This window comes from Drosophila suzukii (assembly GCF_043229965.1).
Source record: "Drosophila suzukii chromosome Y unlocalized genomic scaffold, CBGP_Dsuzu_IsoJpt1.0 scf_Y1, whole genome shotgun sequence".
In the NCBI taxonomy this organism is placed as follows: Eukaryota; Metazoa; Arthropoda; class Insecta; order Diptera; family Drosophilidae; genus Drosophila; species Drosophila suzukii.
Window position 1 is genome coordinate 1552872 of NW_027255895.1, and position 11166 is coordinate 1564037.

The following is an 11166-nucleotide window of genomic DNA, read 5'->3' on the forward strand; positions in this document are numbered from 1 at the left end:
AGGAACAGTGAGTGATGAGTTCGAATATCACCCGTTGAGAAGTAATACTATAATATTTTACCCTTTTGGTACATGTATTATGGTTGGGATCAAGTTTGGTATATTTTTGCTGGTATTTTTTGCGTTTGGATAAATTGAGGCGGAAAAATACCAACTATGTGTTAATATATAGTCCCCGGTGGAGTAATTGTAATATTTCGCCTTTACTTTAACTTCTGAATAAAAAAAAATACCAAATTATGCCAACAAGTTATTGGCCGGAGGATGCGATCGGATTATTATTTAATATTGGAGAATTGCTTTAATTTAATTTAATATTCCGAGGGAAAAATACTAAAAATATACCAAAAAAATTAGTGAACAGATGCTATGCATGCTGTGGAGTGCTGGTATTTTTCTCGTTTAAATAAACTAAATTTTACGGAGTAAATACCAAACACCGAAAAAATACTAAAAAGTTTGATGGTAAATCAAACACAATGACCAAAACATTTTCACGTCGGTTGGTGTAATTTTTATACCCGTTACTCGTAGAGTAAAAGGGTATACTAGATTCGTCGGAAAGTATGTAACAGGCAGAAGGAAGCGTTTCCGACCCCATAAAGTATATATATTCTTGATCAGGATCACTAGCCGAGTCGATCTAGCCATGTCCGTCTGTCCGTCTGTCTGTCCGGATGAACGCTGAGATCTCGGAAACTATGAGAGCTAGGCTATTGAGATTTGGCGTACAGATTCCTGAGCTTCTTACGCAGCGCAAGTTTGTTTCAGTAGACTGCCACGCCCACTCTAACGCCCACAAACCGCCCAAAACTGTAACTCCTACAGTTTTGATGCTAGATAGAAAATTTTAACTGAAATGTATTGTTCTCAACAATACCTATCCATTGACCTAAAAAAGTTTGCCACGCCCACTTAAACGCCCACAAACCGCGAAAACCTGTGACGCCCACAATTTGCATGCTAGATGAAAAATTGGAACTGAAATGTATTGGTGTCGTCAATACCTATCGATTGATCCAAAAATAAATTTTCCACGCCCACTCTAACGCCCATAACGCTTAAATCTGTCTACCGCCGGTAGGTGGCGCATTTTAATCTCGCTTTGCTGCTTGCATATCTCTATTTAGCTGAGTAACGGGTATCTGATAGTCGAGGTACTCGACTATAGCGTTCTTCCTTGTTTATTTTATTATTTTTGACCGGATGGCCGACGGAAAATTTTTAATTAGTCGGAACGGGATGGTGGAGTTAAAAATTACATGTGACTGTATGTATATATTTGTATGTATGTAGATATTTGTATGGATGTAGATATTTGTATGGATGTAGATATTTGTATGGATGTAGATATTTATATGTATGTATATATTTGTATGTATGTAGATATTGGCATGTATGTAATTTTCGCCGGTTTTAAATTTATTAAATAATTATTGCCGGCGAGGTATGTGTTGTTGTGGACGTTTTGGATTTATTTGTATGTGGACTGTATTTGGAAAAACGACAAAAATATGTGCAAGTACCTTAGCGGCTGCGGATATACAGTGAGAAAATCTTGGGAAGTTATGGGGGCCTGAATTGGCAGAACACTGGAAATTAATTAATTCTCACTGTATGCTTGGCTTGTACTTGCACAATATTTTCTCTAAGCTTGGGATATTTTTTTCTCGATTTTGTACAAGTGTATGTAAGTTAACTAAGTAGCTAACCGGACGGAGTCGATGACCGAATGTCCGAAGCCCAGCGGCGTCCAAAAGCGCTGACGCGGCATTTGGCCGGATGCTCGTGCATAGCCGGCAAACACAGCATATTTGCGTGGCCGCTAATTTCATTTTTGTCAACTTTAAGTTTAGTTCTCTTCAAGCTCTATACGAATAAAGAACACAAGTTCTATAGCATTGCAAAACTGCGGCAACCGCCGTTAAATATCTCTTATTATTTTGCACTGACTGAGTCTCTAGGCCATCAGGCGAAGGGGTCAGTTACCTCCCAACGTAAGTCAACCTAATCAGCAATTGTGAAGGTATAGCCATCCGGCTCTGACTGCAGCGAGGGATCCCCGATCTCCACATACGAGAACCAAGTTAAGGCCCCCTCCTCCCCCGCACTACCGAGCGGGCTTCAGCAGGTGCGACCAGCAGCAAACATATTCTTCCCGCGTTTACAGGAGGCTATTACAAGCAGCAGCTTCCAGCGGCGTGGGTGCTAACGCATCCCCCCGCACCTACGGGAGGCAACCACAAGCTACTGGCCGCCACTCAACTATAACAGGCGCTCCCAGGCGCTCCGCGCCTACAAGCGGGCATCTCCGAGAAGGCCGCGCCCTTCAACAAGATTAATTGGCGCTCAACAATAAAAACCCAACGGTTTCGCTTAGATATTTTTACATTCTTGGAAAAAATTTTATCTTTGAGGAAGAAACCACAGTAAATAAAATGTAAGTGCACCCCTCATTTAAATATTTTCTAACCAGTCTGCAAAGTGGAACTAGTTAATAAAGAATACTACGAGAGTAAAACGGCTCCGAGTCCGATAAAATTCGGGATTTGATTAACGAAAATAAAATAAATAAATATATTACGTTAAATTCATTCATTTTTCTGATTTGAAATATTTTTACTATGAGTCGAGGCTGTGTGTCAGTCTTATTTACCCTATATCTCTTATAATTTACAATATTATAATTTTTATATATTTACCACTACACTAATTTTTATGCAAGGGCACAGGTATCTACTACCCTTAAAATTAACTAGGTGAATTATATAGTGATGAAATACGAGCTCTCATTTTGGCGGCTCTGTGTCCCCGTTTTCTAATCCTTTTGTGTGCGTATATGAGCTCGCCATTTTCTAAGTATAGAAGCGTCAAGCAGTACGCTAGCGATTCAGGGTCAGATAGTGAAAAACTCCTTCGAGCTTCCACTCCGAAAAACACGCGTAGAAACCCCCCAGCGGGCGAAAGGGTAGACCTCATGGATCCTGAACAACTTAGAGGAGTAGTGCAGGCGGCTATTGACAACGCCCTGGACGGGCAGGCCGCCGCAAATTTACAAATAGAACGGGAGTTCAGACAAGTAATCGATGCATTGACCAGCCAAGTGGCAGAATTGCGCACTGCGCCCACGACGTCCCGAAGTTCGGCCCCAACGCCAGAAATTAAGGTTTATGCAGCCATAGAAATTAGGGACACAGTTCAATGCAGGGAGCCCCTGGACGCTGTCAAGTGCCTACCCGAATTTGCGGGGGCACAGGAGTCATATGTTTCGTGGAGGCAAGCCGCCACCGCTGCCTACCACATATTTAGACGATACAATGGTAGTTCACGCCATTATCAGGCAGTGATTATAATAAGAAGTAAAATAAGAGGCCCTGCTGATGCAGTGTTGTCCTCCCTTGGCACAATTTTAAATTTTGACGCGCTCATAGACCGTTTGGATTTCACTTACAGTGACAAACGGCAGATCCACGTCATTGAACAGGAGTTGGGCACCCTCAGACAGGGAAGCCTCACACTCCTGCAATATTACGATGAGGTTGAGAAAAAACTCACCTTACTCACAAATAAAGCCACGATGTCGTACGAGACATCGGCGGCAAGAATTTTGTGTGATAAATTCCGGGACGATGCGCTCCGGGTATTTATTTCGGGCCTTAGACGCAGCCTATCTGATGTCCTCTTCTCGGCAAAGCCGAAGGACATGCCAACTGCGTTGGCATTAGCGCAAGAAGTGGAATCAAACCATCGTTTGCAAAGAGTCAAGAGGATAGGGACCGTAAGACGAGTCCAAAGGAGCAAAGGCGCCAGCAGGATAGAAATTTTTCCCAAACAGACCCCCAGCTTGGTATTAATAAAAATCCCCATTATACCAAACAAGTTAAAGCGCAGGTACATTCTGACCTGCGCAATAACAGATTGCAGAGTAGACCGGAGCCGATGGAAGTCGACCCCTCTGCAAAGGTTTGCATTCCTGCCCAAGCTCCACCCTATCAGAGTAGGAGACCGGCAACGTCCGAGCGTACAGGAGCCCCTAGAAAACAGCAGAGGGTAAACCACCACCCAAGGGAAATCTTACGCCAACGCTGCTTCCAGCGCAATAGCAGAGATCAACGATGATGCTATTCGCGAATACGATTCAGACGTAGTCCATTTTTTAGGGGAAAATCCCTGCTGCCCGTCATCAGACAAAGAGTAGCGGGGATAAATATGAAACTGCTTATTGACACGAACGCCTCAAAAAATTTCATCCGACCGTTCGAAGGATTGAAATGCGTCGCGGTAGAAAACCCCTTCGAAATTCACTCAATTCACGGCAACACCACAATCACGAAGAAATGCTTCGTGTCACTTTTCGATTTGAAGGCAACCTTCTTCATCTTACCCGACTTTTCTTCTTTTGATGCAATCGTAGGCCTCGACCTTCTTAAACAGGCGGGAGCATCACTTTGCCTGGCCTCCCGCCACATCAAATGGGGCAACAAAGAGGAGAAAATTGATTTTCACTCGTGCCCTGATGTCAATTTCACCGAAGTGGATTGCTCAGATGCGCCACCTTTGGTCAGAAAGACATTTTTAACAATGATCCGCGACAGGAAAAAAGCCTTTGCGGACCCCAATGAAGCTTTACCTTACAACACATCGGTGGTAGCTACCATCAGAACTGTTGATGAGGAGCCCATTTATGCCAAACTCTACCCATACCCAATGGGCGCAGCCGATTTCGTTAGTGGCGATATTCAAGAGCTGCTAAAAAATGGCATAATCCAGAAGTCGAGATCCCCCTTCAATAACCCGATATGGGTTGTAGACAAAAAGGGCACCGACGAAACGGTGCCATGCCAAATATCTCTACGATACTAGGGAATTTAGGCAGAGCGAATTTAACGCTGGCAGAACGCGACCGTGAAAAGACTTCCTTTTCCGTAAATGGAGGAAAGTACGAGTTTCGCAGAATGCCATTTGGACTAAAAAATGCTGCCAGCATTTTCCAAAGAACTATAGACGACATACTGCGAGAGCAGATAGGCAAATTTTGCTATGTTTATGTCGATGACGTTATCGTCTTCTCAGAAGACGAAATCTCTCACATCCAGCACGTAGATTGGGTTCTCAAAAGCCTTTACGATGCTAATATGAGGGTATCAACTGAAAAATCTAAATTCTTCAAAAAAAGCGTTAGCTTCTTGGGGTATCATAGTCACCAGCAACGGGGCCACCACTGACCCAGAAAAAACCAAGACCATTCAGGAATTCCCTGAACCCAAAAACGTGTTCGAAGTTAGATCATTCCTTGGCCTGGCCAGCTACTATAGATGCTTTATTAAAGATTTTGCGTCCATAGCTCGGCCAATTTCAGACAACCTGAAAGGGGAATTCGGTAGTAGACACAGGTCGAAAAATATCCAGGTGCAGTTCAACGAGCCGCAACGGCAAGCTTTTCACAAGCTGCGTAACATTCTAGCTTCCGAGGAGGTCATCCTCAGGTATCCCAACTATAAAAAAGCATTTGATCTAACGACAGATTCCTCAGCTTACGGCATTGGCGCAGTCCTATCCCTAGAGGGAAGGCCCATTACCATGATCTCGAGAAGCGTAAAGGGCAGAGAGATCAATTATGCCACCAATGAAAGGGAGCTGCTAGCAATAGTTGGGGCATTGGCCAAATTACGTCACTATCTATATGCAGTGAAAGATATCAACATCTTTACTGACCATCAACCACTGACCTTCGCGGTATCGGAATCCAATCCGAATGCAAAGATCAAACGGTGGAAAGCTCGCATCGACGAGTCCGGCGCCAAAATTTTTTACAAGCCCGGCAAGGAAAACTTTTTCAAGTGCGGCCACGATTCACAGTGAGCTGTCACTGACCCACACAATTGAGGCAACTGATAAGCCCTTGAATTGCTTCCAAAACCAGATAACTCTGGAGGAAGCTCGCTTTCCGCAAAATCGAAGCTTTGTCCTCTTTGGAAACAAGAGACGGCTTGCGATCAGCTTCTCCTGCAAAGAGTCATTACTCAATGATCTCGCAGATATAATTGTTCCTAAGCGCGTAAACGCCATCCATTGCGATTTGCACACACTCGTTGGCAGGACCAACTGCTACGCCAATTTCCAGCCACAAAATTTTGGAATTGTAAAAATCGTGTAACAGACATTTTTGCAGTCCCGGAGAGACGAGAAATTCTGTCCACTGAACACAACAGGGCTCACAGGTCGGCCCAAGAAAATGTAAAGCAGGTACTCTCCGAGTACTACTTCCCGAAAATGGCCAAGCTAGCTAGCGAAATCGTCGCTAACTGCAAAACATGTGCTAAAGCTAAATATGACAGGCATCCCAAAAAGCAGGAGCTTGGGGAAACACCAATCCCGCCTCAGGTTGGGGAAATATTACACATAGACATCTTCTCAACGGATAGAAAATATTTTCTTACATCCATTGACAAATTCTCAAAATTTGCGATGGTCCAGCCAATCCCCTCTAGAACCATAGAGGACATTAAACCAGCACTGATACAACTCTTGAATGTTTTCCCGAAAGCGAAGGTCATATATTGTGACAACGAACCATCGTTGAATTCGCACACCATTTTGTCCATGCTGGAAAACCATTTCGGCGTGAGCATCTCGAATGCACCGCCCCTCCACAGAGTCTCAAACGGACAAGTGGAACGTTTCCACAGCACTCTAGTAGAGCTTGCTAGATGCCTTAAAATTGATAAAGGCATCAGTGACACCGTCGAGCTAATCTTGCTGGCCACAGCCAGATACAATAAATCTATCCATTCGGTCATCGACAAGATGCCAGCCGACGTAATTCAAACACAGTCGGATCAACCACAGTATGAGATTCAGGATAAGATTAAAATCGCCCAGGACAAGCTCAGGAACAGGGAAAATGCTGCCCGACAGAACAGGGTGTTCAAAGTTGTCCTTGTAAAATCCAACAGGCGGCTAGGCAAAAACTCTCACCATTGTGTGAAGAGAAGATTGTGGAAGCGGACATGAGGACCACAGTCCTCATCAAGGGGAGGGTGGTCCACAAAGACAACATCAAATAAAAAAAAAGTTTTTTTCCTTTTTGCCACTTGGCACAAATTTTACTACTTTACTTACTTTAAGCATAGCTGATAAAATATTTTTTTAAGGTTAAGTTAATTTCCGTTGGTGGTGGGCAACCTTGTCATGAACAAAAATATAGCTCTGAATTCATTCCACAGGTCCAAAATCATCCCAATCCTCTTCTCCTTAACCATGGCGTCGGCGCACATCACCGACTATTCACAAGCCAAGTACATCCCCTTTATTGACGGTCGAATACTAGTGTGGGAGGAATTCGCATTCGTTAGACATTCAGCGAACCTTTCAGAGTACAGGCGCGTAGTAGAAGACACAGAAAATATGAGCGATATTTTTCCCCAGTCACACATGAAAAAACTTTTGAACGTGGACGCAGCTCACATTCGCGACCTGCTCGACTCGTTAGGCGTGCACCACAGGGTAGCCAGGAGTTTAGACTTTTTAGGATCAATGTTAAAAGTCGTAGCAGGAACTCCTGACGCCGGGGATTTAGATAGAATTAAATTCACAGAAACACAATTAATCAATTCAAACAATAGACAAATAGAAATAAATACCAGAATACAAAGTCAAATTAATGAGTTAACGTCAACCGTGATTCAAATCCTGAAAGTGGCAAAGAGTTCACAAGTGGACACTGACCATCTATATGAAACATTGCTCTCCAGAAACCGAATGTTAACAATGGAACTTCAAAATTTAATGATGGCAATCTCGCTTGCTAAAGTAAACATAGTCAGCCCAAACATATAAGATCACGCAGACCTAGAAAGTATTTGGATGGAGGAGCCCACCGACACTCCTATAAAAGATATTTTGTCCGTAGTGTCCTTGAAAATTCTCCAGTCTGTTAACATATTGCACTTCATTATTAAATTCCCAAAAATTAAATTAGCATGTAAGAAGATTACAATGTTCGCGGTAGCACATAATAATGTGATGCTAAGGTTAGTGGATAATATAATAGCAGAATGCAATGGGGAAATGTATGCGATCCAGAATTGCTCCACAACACCAGGAGTCACTTTCTGCCGACTATCAGCGAAGACCACATGCGCCCGAGAACTCCGTGCAGGTGGAGTTGCGCACTGCGAGACCCAACCAAGCGATTTACATCCGATCACTTATGTCGATGAGGGAATTATGATCATCAATGATCAATCAGCGCAGGTACGAGTAGACAACGGAACAAGCGTCTGGATACACGGGACGCATCTCGTCACCGTGAGCGCGTCACAGTAAACGAAACCCTGGTTTTGAACCAAAACTCCGCCCAGAAGAGGACTCCGGGGGTGGCAAGCTCACCCTCACTGAACATCACCATCAGTCAAAATACTCTTAGCCTCCCCTACCTTCACCGCTTAAGTGATTTGTGTCGTCCTAACCAACATGCGACTGACCGGTGCCAGAAGATCTGCGGTAAAACTAAGAAGGGTGATCGCTGAAATAGGGTCGGCCGAGGGCGGCCTCAATCTTGAGGGGGGAGTAGTTAACTAAGTAGCTAACCGGACGGAGGCGATGACCGAATGTCCGAAGCCCAGCGGCGGCCAAAAGCGCTGACGCGGCATTTGGCCGGATGCTCGTGCATAGCCGGCAAACACAGCATATTTGCGTGGCCGCTATGAATTTCATTTTTGTCAACTTTAAGTTTAGTTCGCTTCAAGCTCTATACGAATAAAGAACACAAGTTCTATAGCATTGCAAAACTCCGGCAACCGCCGTTAAATATCTCTTATTATTTTGCACTGACTGAGTCTCTAGGCCAGCAGGCGAAGGGGGCAGTTACCTCCCAACGTAAGTCAACCTAATCAGCAATTGTGAAGGTATAGCCATCCGCCTCTGACTGCAGCGAGGGATCCCCGATCTCCACATACGAGAACCAAGTTAAGGCCCCCTCCTCCCCCGCACTACCGAGCGGGCTTCAGCAGGTGCGACCAGCAGCAAACATATTCTTCCCGCGTTTACGGGAGGCTATTACAAGCAGCAGCTTCCAGTGGCTCATCCTCACGCGAGGGTGCTACCGCATCCCCCCGCACCTACGGGAAGCAACCACAAGCTACTGGCCGCCACTCAACTATAACGGGCGTTCCCAGAAGCGACCGCTTCCTCCGCGCCTACAAGCGGGCATATCCGAGAAGACCAGCGTTTCACCAGTGTGGCTGAAGAGGACCACCCTTGGCCACACACACGTATCACATATTGTTTCTCCCGCACATACGTGTGGGCTCATTGAAGAAGACCACCCTTGACAGTGCGGCCATCGAGGACCACCTCAGGCCGCGCCCTTCAACAAGATTAATTTGTATGTATGGATGAGCGGCCAAATGCAATTAAAAAGGGAGTCGGAAAAAATTGGCAATATGGCCGCACGTTGCAAAAGGAAAATCGAAGAAAAAATGGCGAAGTAATTTATTGACGGCCGTTGTCGGATTTAATCGGACTTGGATTTTGGACAAATCGTACAGAAAGTCAAACGAGTTATATTTTCGAGTGGCCGACTGCAGACCGGCAATTAATGAGACTGTTGTGAGAAACTCCTTGCATTGTTTATTTTATTTAGTGAGAACACATCTTTTGGTAGTTTTTATATTCTTTATTTGTATTTGGTTTTTGTATTTAGGAGCAGCGTTAATGCCGCTTCCAACGTCAAGTTGTTTCTGATTTTACAATTTTCCTTAGGATCTAAGTAAGCCTAATTCTCGTAGCTGCGCTGCTTACAGTTGGGCGGCAGAGAGACGGCTATGTATATCTTATGTATATAAAGTGTATTTAATTATGCTCTCTTTAGCTGGAGCGCGAGGGTATGTGTATGTACTTGAGTTTGGCTGAGCGGCCGGCGTGTGGAACAGAATGCTGACACTTGCACTTTCTTTGAGCGCGCCGATCGACTCATGTTTCGGCCACTTAGGTTTTTGACCGAGCCTTTTGTTTATATAAACACTGCAACATAGTGTTACAGTGTGTTTGTTTCAAGTACTCTTGGTACAGTAGATATTCGATATAAGTGCATACTACATCTCCCTCCTTTTGAAAAATAACGTAATATTATGAAGTTATTTTGTTAGTATATTTTACTTAAAGGAATAATTATTATTTTTTTTTTTGTTTTTAATATTTTTTAAATGTTTTATATTATTTTTTTTTGATTCAAAGAGAATGAAATTGGGAATAATATACGTATTAAAAGAAGAAGTATTTCTAAAGCATGGAGTGTAAAAGTATTTCTAAGCATGGAGTGTAAAAGTATTTCTAAAGCATGGCCATGCTAAATGCAATTATGAAATAAACATTTGTAATCTATCTTTATGTACTATTTGTTTTTTATTTTTGTTATTTATTATAGTTATGTTATCTCTATCTCCTATTTGTTCTACCCTATAAGGACCTGTATATTTCGAATCTAGCTTATGTCCTGTTTCATTTTTCAATAAAACCTGATCTCCTATTTTTAAATCGAAATCTAAACTAGTTTTGTCGTAACTAATTTTCTGTTTTAGCTTATGAGATTCTAGCATTAGTCTAGCTCTCTTAATTGCCTGTTCTAATCTAAATTTGGATTCCTTAGCATAATCTTCTATATTATAAAGGGGTTTTATTTTATGTATGCTATTAAAGTGTTTTGGTAGATTTGAAGTTTTACCGAAAACTAGCTCATATGGACAATAGTCATGTGCCATAGATGGGGTTGTATTAAAACAATATACGAAGTATCGTAGCCATACATCCCAATCTGTTTTGTCAACTGAGATGTATGAACGAATGAACTCATTGAGTGTTCTGTGGTGGTGGTGTGCAGTTGAAGTTATGTTTTTAATATGTAAGTATTTACATAGATCTTCAATAACTGAATTTTTATATTCTGTTCCCATGTCCGTAATGAACGTCTTCATTGGACCGTACTTTAGAATAAAATCTTCAAATATAGCTTTTGCTACTGTATTTGCACTTTTATTTGGTATAGGTATAGCTACTAGGTACTTAGTTAAATCGCAGATGAGTGTTACTGCGTATTCGTTTCCATTATTAGATTTTGAAAGGGGACCAATAGTATCTACAATTACTATATCAAAAGCTCTTTGT